A 13237-nucleotide genomic window follows, 5' to 3' on the forward strand; every position below is an offset into this window, starting at 1 on the left:
TAATAATTCTTACATCAGAGAAAAATTTTTATGTATTTCTAATAGAAATAAATGGGAGGAATTTTCCAAGTTAAAATTAGTCTGTTTCAAATATCATATGAAGAAAGCAAAGTATAGGTCTCTGATGAATAAAACTCAATATCCTGATTTGCTTTTCTATGGTGAGCTTCCAAAGTGTCTCCCTCAAAAGTCTCTATAATTTAAAATCCTACTAGCTGGTGAAAGATTTTTCAGACCAAGTATAGTTGGCCACAAAAATGAACATAAATTGCTAAAACTTTTCCATCTACCAGGCTGAACTAAAGGTTCCACAACATACTTAAGTCAATTTATGATATCTCTATGAATAAATCATTTTGCAAGTGAATTTTGAAGTTTTGAATTTGGGTTTTGTCTGGCCAGTCTTTCCATTAGGGGCAAAACTATATTCACAGTAGCCAGAACTTATCTTTGTCATCGTTATTTCCTTCTCAGGTGTTCACCATGCCCAAGCTCTTAATACAGAATGACACTTCAAAGGAAATTTTTCTTCTGAAACAAAGCTCTGTTCAGTTATATCCAGGATGGCATTGAGGACCTGTTCAAGAAAGTAGTATGCCTAGGGGCTCTCTCATTTAAACTGGAAGTGAAGTTAGTTTTAAATTTTTTACTTCATATGGTGTCAGTTATTCACATTCCTATCTCTAATAAACAAGGTCAAATCTGTTAAGCTGTAAAAGTCTGTTCATAGAATTTTATGTAATGAAATGGTAAATGCTTTAGAGAGACAGGCAGTACACATATTTGGGATAGAATATATACAAGCAAGTAGCTTATGTTTTATAAAGTTGTTCCTGAAATTGTACATGAATCCTGTTTCCTATACCTAAAGCAAAAGCTGAAATAACTTACTGCATTTTTACCTCCATATTATTTACCTAAAGTGCCTGACACAGCCACGGTATAATTCCATCTGTCTGAATGATAGACTGGTGGAAAGAATGCTGCCTTTGGAATCAGACAAAACTGAATATTAATCACAGCTGTGAGCCTCACTAACTGTGTGAGCTTGAATATATCACATTATTTGAACCTCTATTTATGGTGAGAAATAATTTTATTCATTCTATAAATTTTTGAAATACAAATTGTTTTCCATAACCCAACATTATCGAGCCTTTTGACCATGACACCAATCAACAGTTGACTATAGTTTGCTGTCTTAGTTTCCCAAGCTGCTAAGACAAATAGCACGCGGGGTGTTGACTTAATGACAGGGATTGGCTTGCGGTTACAGAGGCTAGGGATTTGCTTCCTCCAGAGTTCATACAGTTGTGGCTAGCAGACAATCCTTGGGTTCCTTTCTTATCATACAGAGCTGTCCTCTCTTTCTCTTCTGGGTTCTGTTCACTTCCCAATTCCATGGACTTCCATCTTCCAGTTCTTTCTCATGACTTTCTTTCTAAGGCTGCCAGTAATGGGATCCAGACCCACCCTGATTCAGTTGGCGACACCTTAATTTAGAATGAAATCTTCAATAATACTTTCAATGGGTTCACAGCACAGGAATGGGATTAAGATTCAGGATTGTTTTTTTCTGAGGGTATGGATTTCAGTCTACTACATTTGCTTTCAGAAGTATATGCCCAGATATATCTATCAGACAGGGATTTTTTTAAAAAGCCAATCCAGTCTAGCCTAAACTTACAAAGGGAGAGAGCAAACAGATACTTTTATTGTCTTAATAAGCAGATGTTTTGAAGGCACAGAAAGGAAAGAACTATGAACTGAATATATATTGGTTTCTTAGAGAATGTCAAGAAAAGGTAAGAGTATTGGAAGTTTTTTTTGCCCTATATTATTCAAAACCCACTCTCATATTATTTGTTCCTAATACAGTATAAATGACACTCAGTGGATTCAAATGTTACCCTTGCCAGGTATATATATGTTAACAAAGGTTGAACATGGTATTATTTTGAGGTTGAGCTAATGAATTTTGTTATATGGCACCCTCTCTATATATTTGGAATATCACTGTAATTGTCCAAAACATTGGCTGCTGCTAGAGAAAGTATCAATATTGAATTTCTGCCACATCATTTTTTTAAAGGTTTACGTGCTATGTTATAACATCCTATATGGATTGATGTAAGACTCCAATTTCTTGTTTATTTTATTTTTTGTTATGCATTACTAGTTGTTCCAACACAATTTCTTTATCCCAGTGAATTGTAATGTCCACTCCATGATATTTAAAATTTCTGTACATGCATAAGCATGCTTGGGAGATCTCTATTCTGTTACACTGATAATATGTCTATCCCTGAGCCAATACCTCATTGTCCTATTATTATAGCTTTGTGTTATGTCTTGATATCTCTTAGGTTAGTCCCCAACTACATTCATCAAGACTGTCATGCCTAGTCATGTACAATTACTCTACCATATAGCCTTTAAAATTAGATTGTAAATTTGAAATTTCCTTTGGATTATTTTTAGGAATTGTATTGAGTCTATAGACAAATCTAGAGAGAATAGGTTCTTTTAGTATATGGGAGAAGTTCAACATTGGTTGTAACTCTAAAGATAACCAAGCTTACCCTGTTGAACAGTGATATATTAGATGTTCTGATGTGTAGAAGAGAATCCAATAAAAGTAGGGGTGAATCTCCTTATATTTATGATGAGCCTATTAATTAATAATCAGGGAAGAGCAAATTTAGACCACAGTGAAAACTATTTTATACCTATTTGATGGCTAACATTAGAAGTCTGATAATATCAAGGGTAACTGAGAATATGATCTAGCAGGAACTTTTATGCAACACTAGTGGCAATATAAGTTATTACAAACCTTTTGGAAAATAATTGGGCACTGTCTTATAAAATTGAACATCTGGATGCCCTACAAACCAACAATTCCAATGCTAGTGTATATAGCCTGAAGAAACTTTTACACGTGGATGCGGAAATGGAACACAGAAGAATATTCAAAGCTTCACAGTTTTAAAGAAGCCAAAACTGGAATTAAATCAAATATTCATCAGCATGAAAATAGAGAAATAAAGTGGTAGTATATTTACTCATTGAATTATTATACAGTATTGAAAATGAATAGACTGCAGTTCCAGGTAATGATATGGATGTACATTAGAAAAAATATTACAATAAATATAAAAAGTGATTCACAAAAAACTGCCTGTACTATGATAACATTTTATAGAAATTGAAAATAACACCAAAGCAGTATAATGTTTAGGGATATATGTATATAATAATACCACTTTTTAAAAGTAAGATATTGACAAACAGTATAATAATCACGATATTTATCTCTAGGAAAGAGGCAGGAAGATGGGATCAGGAAGGCACACACAAACACATCAATAGTATAATTAATGAATTTTACTTTTCTCAATTGGGTTGATTAGTTATAGGTGTATATATCATTAACACGCTCCATAACTTATGTATACATTGTCTATTTCTTTTCTCTTTATTAGCTATTAGAATTTTTTTTAAATAAGGACAGGATAAGTGTATGCTGGTGCAGAGTGCCTTTTTGGTTTCTTACTTTCTAAGACCACCCACTTACAACTTTGGAATTTTTAAAAACTTTTAGTTTATTTAGTTTTTAATTTATATTGAGTAAAATTCACTCTTTTTAGTGTACCATTCTATTAGTTTGACAATGAATACCATTGAACAATCACACCAAAATCAAGATGCAGAAGAGTTCATCACCCAAAAAGAATTCCCTTCTGCCCTTTTAAAGTTAGTCTCTAACCCCACCCACCCCCAACCCTTGGCAGTCCTCCATCTCTATAGTTTTCTTTCTCCCAAAAGTCATAGAAATGGCATCTTAAAGTATAAAGCCTTTTGCATTTGACCTTTCATTTAGCATAACACATTTGAAATTCATTAATGTGTATTCCTTTTTATTGCTGAATAATAAGTTCATTGTATGGATATATATAGTAAGTTTTCAATTCATGGTGTGTGTGTCTTCCAACTGGTTCTTTTTCAAAATTATTTAGATTATTTTGGTTAATTTTACTATCCATGTAAATTTTAGGATTATCTTGTCAATGTCTATAAAAATATCTTGCTTAAGTTTTTATTGAAATAACATTGAATCTCTAGATCAGTTTGGTATAAATAGAGATATTAACAAAATTGTGTCTTCCATTCCATGAGCATAGTATATTCCCTCCATATACTTAACTATCTTTCAGTTCTTTATTCAGTGTTTTATAGTCTTTTACATACATACTTTGCACATATATTGTCATATTTAAAGGTATATATTTCATGTTTTTGTGTTATAAAAAGTATTTTAATTTTTATTTCTTACTATTTCTAGCATATAGAAATACAGTATTTTGTATATTGATTTTGTTTCCTTTGACCTTACTAAACTCACCAATTAGTTCTAAGACTTTTATTGAATCCTTGGAATTTTCTATGTAGATAATCATGCTATCTATGATAATGATAACGTAGTTTTTATTTCCAATCTGTTTGCCATTTATTGGCTTTCCTAACACAATGTACTCTCTAAAACTTCCAATACATTTAGAACAAAAATGGAGTGAATGTAGATCCTTTTTCACAATGTTAAAGGGAAAAGCACTCAGTCTTTCATCAACAGGGATGATGTAAGGTTAAAAAAAAAAGAAAGAAAAAAAAAATAAAGCTTCCATCCAATGCTAGTTTCCTGAGAGTTTTCATCATGTCTAGATGTTGAATTTTGTTGACCATATGTTTCCTCTTAAATCTGTATGTGGTGAATTGATCACAGATTTTTCAAGTGTTAAAGCAGTCTCGCATTCTTGGAATAAACCCCACTTTTACATAATGTTACTATTCTTTTTATATATTCATGGATTTGAATTGCTAATATTTTGTTGAGACTTCTTTGCCTCTATGTTCATGAGGGATATTGGCTTTAGTTTTCTTATAATGTGATTTTCTGGATTTGGTATGAGGGTTATGCTGGCTTCATATAGTGAACTGGGTAATTTCCCTCCTCTTCTATTTCTGTAAAATATTGTGTAGAATAGATATTGTTTTTCCTCAAATATTTGGTAGTAGAATTCCCATGGGCCTAGAATTGTTTTGTTGGGAAATGTTTAATTAAAAATTCAGTATCTTATATAGATATAGGACTGTTCATGTCATTTATTTCTTCTTGAGTGAGCATTGGCAGTTGGTGTCTTTCAAAGAATTTCCCCATTCATCAAAGTTGTCAAATGTATGGGCATAACGTTGTTTTCTTATTATCCTTTTAAAGTCTGTTAAATCTACAGTAATATCCCCTCTTTCAGTCCTGACATTAGTAATTTGTCTTCTATTTTTTTCTTTGTCAGTACTGCTAGAGTTCATCAATTTTATAGGTCATTTTAGAGAACCAGCTGTGGATTCATTATATTCTCTGTTTTCAATTGCATTTTTTTTTTCACTTTTATCTTTACTAGTTTATTTTGTTTGGTTGGTTTCAAAAAATATGTTCTTCTGTTTTTTAGTTTTCTTAAGCTGGAAACCAAGATTATTCCTTTAATAATTTTCTTCTTTTCTAATATGTGTAATTAACAATATCAATTTCTCTGTAATTACTATTTTAGCTTCATCTCACTAATTTCGATATGTTGCATTTTGGCTTTGGTTACTAAAAATATTTTTTAATTTCCCTAGTAATTTCTTCTTATTCCATGGATCATTTAGAAGTATGCTTTTAATGACTAAATTTTGGGGGATTTTCCAGTTATCTTTCTGTTATCAACTTCTCTTTAATTCCATTGTGATCAGAAAATATACTGAACTATACTGCATACAATTTCATGTCTTTTAAAATTAGTTTCATTTCATGATTCAGAATATGGTCTGTCTTAGAGTTTGTTCTATGGGCACTTAAAAGAATGTATGCTTTTGTTGGGTGGAGAATTTTATAAAAGTTATTTAGGTGAGGTTGTTTGACAGTAATTTGGGTGTTCTATGTCCTTACTGATTTTTGTTTCAAGAAAAATTACACACACATGCACACATCTCACCTTGCAGGGGCATCCTTTGGCCATAAGAAATTAGTCTTTTTTTTTGAGTATTTGCTCTACATGGGGCTATTGCACATACAGTTCTGCAAATAGGGCCACCAGCAGATCAGAGTTAGAAGAGGAAAGTGGAATAAGAAACAAAACAAGAAACAAATTTCATGCCATTTGCTTCTTTAGGTTTTAATTGTCCTCTAGGCATGTCTGCTTTTGTTTACTTTTCAGAGTCCTTAGGTCGTTGCTTTAAAAAATAATAATTCCAGACTTTTGGCTGCGATCATTTTTTTGAGAGATGGATTGTAGTGGGCTTATCCTATCTCAGTCCAGATTTCTTATTTGTAGGCAACAAAATTTGTTTGACAGATTCTAACAGAAGATTATTGCTTAGAAATTTAAGTGTCTCATAGGAATTACTTGAGGCAAGGAAGGCTGAAAAAAAAAAGCATTGCAAACAATTTTGGAGAGGTTGCATCTAAAACTATGACGGGTCTGTGGTTATACTGCTTTAAAGCTTACAAGTTGCCTGGCATGGTCTTATGTAAATATATTAATAGAACTCAAGACTCCCATGTCAGAGAAACAGAAGATTTATTACACACAGCAAAAAAAAAACAGCAGCCAGAACAGTAGTTTGCACCAGTTCTTCCCACATCCACAGGACAACCCAAAGAGAGCCAGACGTTTACTTGTGCATACAGTGGATTGCACTACAGGAGAGGAGCTCCAAGTTTTGAGGGATTCTGAACTTTTCTAGATTGTTAACACCTCTGCCCACCTTATTCTACAGAAAGAGAGACAGATTAGTCATTAACCCGGAATGTAAGCAAAAAGTCTCCCAGAGAGGAAAAGAAAATTTTCTGTCCTGGAGTGTCTTAAGGGCCTCTACTTTTAGGAAACAGAATCCCTAACTTCCAAGGTGTGTTTCATATTCTATCATGTGCTTTGTTTAGAAGGCCCAGACCATGAAGGAATACGAGAGATAAATCCATGGAGAATTGTCTCCCACAGGGAGGGAGAGGAAGAAGAAGGGAGGGAGATAAAAACAGGCTAGAAAAATGGACAGGTCCAGGAGGAATTTGACATTTACCAGAATCACGGCCCAAACCATGTCCTAATACCATTGCAGTGAGGTTAATAAAATGACACCAATAAACCCTGAGTTTCTATCATTTCTCCCATTGATTCTGGATGCCATCGCTACAACACTGGGTGTATTGAAATCACTGGAATGTCTAGTCCTGGATATCTGATATTGCTGCCATCTCTGCCACCATTTACCCCAGGAATGATTCTCTGCTAGCTCTGCATCTTTGCACCAAAAATTCTGCACTCAAAGTTTAGGGTGGGTATATCTAAAGATCCTGGATTATGTGTCCATGCCAGTTTCAGAAGACTCTGAAAAAGGACTTCTGGCATGCTCAGATTCTTTAGACAGAATAGGGTTCTACATTATACCAAAGAATTAAGGTGCATGAATTAGGAAAATCTCCATAAGAAGTGCATTTTCAAAAGGCCAAATATCTACTTAAAATGTTTACTCAGTAATTTAATCTGTTTAAACATAGGTTAAAACCAAAATATTCCTATCAAATGACCAACGTAGAATGTTAAAAATAACTGTTTGGGCAGATGGGGTACATGATTAGAGAGCAGAAAACATTTATAGTCATAACCAAAGCAAATTAAGAGTTAAACTTTACTTGATGTTATATATTTTGACGTACCCATGGCTAATGACAGAAAGATAAAATGTTAGTGAAATTTTACGTTTTATTGTCAGGGCTGCTCTCCAGAGAAATCTGGTATACTTCTAGGTTTTGAGTCCTTAGATCAGAATAAAAAATAAATGAATGATGTTGTAGGAAGATGGCAAAGGTCTGAGAGCTTTACAATGTCATTTGGTAAGAAATACAAGATAAAATGAGAAAATGGAGAGAAGAAAACTCTCAAAATAACAAGCAAATTGTGGAAGTTGGAGAGGAGTTGATTAATGAATATGCTTCTAAACTTGGACATGACATTTGGGTCATATATGAACAGGTGATGATTGCAGCCCTAAACTATGGTCAAGATGACTTGGTATTGTTTTGTCTTCAGGAGTTGAAAAGACAGTTCCCTGGCCATCACAGAGTAAAGCAACTAACTGGCATGAGATTTGAAGCCATGGAAAGATATGACGATGCTATACAGCTATATGACCAAAATTTTCAAGAAGATCCAACTAACACTGCTGCAAGAAAGCATAAGATTGCTATTCAGAAAGCCCAGGGGGAAAATGTGGAGGCCGTTCAGGATCTGAATAAGGATCTGGAACAATTTGTTGGAGACCAAGAAGCCTGGCGTGAACTTGTAGAACCTTATATCAATGAATATGACTATGCAAAAGCAGCATTTTCTTTAGAGGAGCGTATGATGACTAATAACCACTTATACTGCCAGCAGTCTGCTGAAGATAAATATACCCAGGGTGGATTTGAAAACCTTGGAGTTTCAAGCAAGTATTTCGCACAGGCATTGAAACTGAACAACAGAATATGAGAGCTTTGTTTGGGCTTTACATGTCTGCAAGTCATATTGCCTCGAATCCAAAAGCAAGTGCAAAAATGAAAAAGGACAACATGAAATATGCTAGTTAGGCAGCTAGTCAAATAAACAGAGCTTATCAGTTTGCAGGTCGAAGTAAGAAGGAAACCAAATACTCTCTTAAGGCAGTCGAAGACATGTTGGAAACATTGCAGATCGCCCAGACTTAAGGTTTCGAAAATTCTACACATTAGATTTCACAGCTGTACAATTGAACTTATTGGCCTGTGACTTTTTTTACTACATGCTCAGCGCCTTAGCGCTGTTTATATACTAATTTTCTGTTAATAAAGCAGTTGTAAGAATGTTGTTTATATAAACCTAAAAATGCCTTTTTTTTAGGCAGGAAGATGGGGACAATCCATGGAAGAGAGATTTAAAAAGACTCTTTTGACTGTACATCAGTCTCTTCATATCATACACACATATATATAGTAACTGCTTTTAAACCACAATCTGACGTAGAAATAACCTTGCTAAATAAACTGTGATTATTTATTAAACTTGCAAAAAAAATAAGTAAATGAACATACAAGAAACATAATAGGCTGCTTTGGGCAGTGGCTTGTTTCAAAAATTATCAATTATCCAGAAAATAAATAAATTTATGATATTTCTTTATACATATATATATAGCAAGTAAATTCCACTTGCTCCTAAGCAGGTCAATAAGAAATCTTAAAAATATTTCTAATTTAAAAACTCCCCTTGAGTTGAAGCTAAGGACAAAACTTTAAAAAGGCTTTCCATCCCTCCTACTCCAGAAGAGTTTTCTTTTAATTATCTGAGTAATTTTCTTAAGGCTATGGATGCCAAATATTAATACTTAATATTAATAAATTATCTGTTAATCTTTCAGAGAGGGTGAGGAGGGAGAGACAAAGGAGAGAGAAAAAACCTTTGTCAAAAATATGAGCTAAGTGAAAAGATAAATGTGTAAGTATAGTACTTACAAATTCTAACCTGGAGAAAAATAGAGGTTCACATTTTATAGTCCATATTTTATTGAATCTAAGTTCTGCAATGCCTTCATATCACATTTCCCTCAGAAATTCTGTATTTTACATATTTCAGTGTGTTTACATTATATTTCAGTGTGTTTACATTATATGTATGTATTTACATTTTCAAAATGATAACAGGAGCTAATATATAATTACAAATAATTACTATCTGTGAGTAAGTTCACAATTAAATATTTTTAAATATTTATAATAAGAAATAAACACAGCTATGAAAGCTCTAATTTTCCGGAGTAAGATTTTGCTTTTGTTTCATTGTTTTTTCATTTTTCTTTATTCTTTATCGGAGTAGAGTAGATAGCCATGTAATATCACTAAAAAATTTTACTATCTCACTTTACAGGAACAAAAGGCAGGAAACAGTTTCAAACTAGTCATTTAGAGGTGGAGGTTGTACAGATAAGTTGGGAGAGGTTATTCTGATGAAAGTAATAATGTGTTACAATATGTACTTAGAAAAAAAAAAACCAATGTGAGAACCCCTCATACAGAGGTCTAAGGAAAAGAGCTAACAATAAGTCACTGAACATACATAAGACAGTATATGTGAAACACCTCAAAATCATCTCAATATCTCTATGTAAGGAAGTTAATACCATTTGCTATTCTACAGAGAAGTGAACAGAGCCTCTGTGAGGTTAGGCCTCTTGTCCAAGGTTATCTAGCCTAGAATTACAATTCAAATCCATGGCAATATGGAGAGGAGGAAAAGTCCAGGGTCTTTGCAATAGTTGCTGCTTTCTTGAAGTTGAATGAAAAGCTTCTGAATTGTGAGTCTGTATTTCTCAACCTTTTACTTTCCCCTAGTAAGGCCTAACACAATAGGTACTCAGGAAATGCATATTTACTCACCTTGAGTTAGCATTCATTTTCAACATGGTGAATCATTAATATCATATTTGGAAGATGTGGCATTTGCATGATTTCTAGCATAACCTGTAACTACTTGATTAAAACATATGGTGATTTGGGGTGGGGGTGGGGGGGCAACCTTTGCTGTTGACCAGTGTGTAACAAAAGTAATTTCTGCTCAACTGATCAGAAAGGAAATGTTCCATCCACTACCTTCTCCTTGTTAGTAGGAAAATGTCACTTTTACATGGAAGAAAAAAAAAAGGCTTGCTTCATTCAAGTTTGCCCTTCAATGGATGTCTTGTTGATGCTGTCATTTAAAGCACTGGTTTGGCGATGTGGATTTATAGAGTAAGTGGAAACCTCCAGTTTTACTCAGCAAAGTGAGTGATTTCATTGTCGTAGTCACTGAATCTCACCAGAAGTAGCAAATGGAAGAGATACAGAAAAAGCTGCATGCATCCACAAATCCTGGGATTTAATTTCATTATTGAAATCATTCAGAGAAGATGGTACGTAATTTCGCAACTGGGGAGTTGGGATGATTTTTTTGGGCGATTTTTTTTATTCACATACCATACAGTCTTCCAGTTTTTATAATCAGTGATTCATAGTGTCAGCACATGGAGGTGTGCTTGTACCACAATTGATTTTTGAACATTTTCATTACTTGAAAAAAATAAAAATAAAAGTAAAAATAGAACACCCAAAACATCTCATACCTGCCTCTCCCCTATTATTTATTTTTTTGTCTTTCTTTTTTCTTACTCATCTTTCCATACGCTAGAGAATGGGAGTGTCAGTCATAAGATTATCACAATCACAAGATCAGACCTTCAAAGCGTTACATTCAATCATCTTCAAGAATCAAAGCTATTGGATTATAGGTCAACAGTTTCAGGTACTTCCTTCTAGCTATTCTAATATGCTAGAAACTAAAAGGGAATATCTATATAATGCATAAGACTAGCCTCCAGAATGACTTCTTGACTATTTAAAATTTCTCAGCCTTGAAACTTGATTTTGTTTTGTTTCTCTTCCTCTTTTTGGTCAAGAAAGTTTCTCAATTCTATGATGCTAGGGCCACGCTCATCCCTGGGAGTCATGTCTCAGATTGTGGGGAGGGCAGTGAGTTCACCTGCAGAGTTGGCTCAGAGAGAGGCCACATCTGAGCAACAAAAGAGATTCTCTAGGGGTGACTCTTAGGCATAATCATAAGCAGACTTAGCTTCTCCTTTGCAGGAATAAGTTTCACAAGAGCAAGCCCCAAGACTGAGGGTCTAGCTCATCACATTGGTAGTCCCAATAATTGTGAGAATATCAAGTCTTCCCCCAAGTGGGAAAGTTTATTATTTCCAAGGGGATGATATTTTTAATCAAGTAAATAAGTGCATCTGTTTCACCATATTATAAAAACTTATTTTTTGTATACTGTATGCTGGGGTCACATTTCATTATTTTTCCATGTGAGTATCCCTTTATTGCAGCAACATTTATTGATTTTTTTGTTTGTTTGGCTTGTTGTTTTTTGGGAAGTGCATGGACTGAGAATTGAGGCCGAGTTTCCCACATGGTTGGAAAGAATTCTACCACTGAACTACCCTTGCAACCCCCCAAAATTAATTTTGATTAATGAAGGAAATAAGAGAATACATCCCACACCAACCCTGACCATTTCTACTATCCTACAACAGCCATCATCATCATAGTATTTAAATTACTCTGCTAATACAGGAATTTTTCATCTGTTATTAAGTCACCACCCTTCTGTGATACCTGGTGATAGAGAGGTACATTTACTTTATTTTGCTATTAGCTACTTAAATGTTTTGACAATCATCAATTGTTACAACCCAGCCACTGCATTTATATCATGTCCACTTTGTACATAATTTGCTGCTACATGATAACAATAACATTTTATTGAACAATTATTACATTGTCAGGCACTGTGCTAAATCCTGTAGGCTTAAATTATCAAATCTAATCTTCGTAACAATACTACGATGCACATATGATTTTATATCTATTTTATATATGAGCCTAGAGATATTAAACTCACATGAGGTCTACAGATCCAGTAAGGGGTGGAGTTAAGAACAAAATCTTAACAAAATTTTTTTATTATTTAATAAAGTTAGAGTTACTACTCTGCAGTTTTCCTATACCCTTTGAATGGTGCTATACAATTAAGCCAGCATTTGAGATAAGTTTTAAGTAGTATCATCATGGATTCAGTTAATTAGCACCAATATTATTCTTCCCATCTGTTAGTTTTCTGTTTATCTCCCAACCTCTTAGCCAAATCCCAAAAGCGATTTTTACATTCCCCTAGATAAACTTGGAGCTCAGAATCCGTTTCACCCTATACAGATATTTTCATTTTTAAGGACTCAAAAGCAAAGGTATGAACAAACTGGAAAACTGTTTTTGGAATATTTGGGAATACATACTATGACAATAGCTAATTTTTTAAAAAATAAGCTAATTATTTAGATTTATATGAAGATTATTGGCTTATGTATGTTTTTGCCTTAGTTGAAATTGTGCATGGAAACATAAACGCAGAATTTAAAGGAAAGTAATTTGCATTTTATAAATGTAATTAGCATCAATAGTATGTATGCATTAGGAAAGTCTAAATGATATAGATGCATTAATTCTCTTTTCCTGGTAGATTTAAATGACTCCAGAATATATTCCTTTCTAATTAAATTGTTTTAACGAGGATAACTCAGTTTGATGAACATT

General features: G+C 33.6%; 1 pseudogene; it reads left to right on the forward strand.

Moving 5' to 3' along the window:
- The first annotated feature begins 7895 nt into the window (after positions 1–7895).
- On the forward strand, positions 7896–8782 carry LOC143669850 (ER membrane protein complex subunit 2 pseudogene; annotated as a pseudogene).
- The last annotated feature ends 4455 nt before the right edge of the window (positions 8783–13237 follow it).

This window comes from Tamandua tetradactyla, chromosome 26 (genome assembly GCF_023851605.1).
Source record: "Tamandua tetradactyla isolate mTamTet1 chromosome 26, mTamTet1.pri, whole genome shotgun sequence".
NCBI lineage: Eukaryota > Metazoa > Chordata > Mammalia > Pilosa > Myrmecophagidae > Tamandua > Tamandua tetradactyla.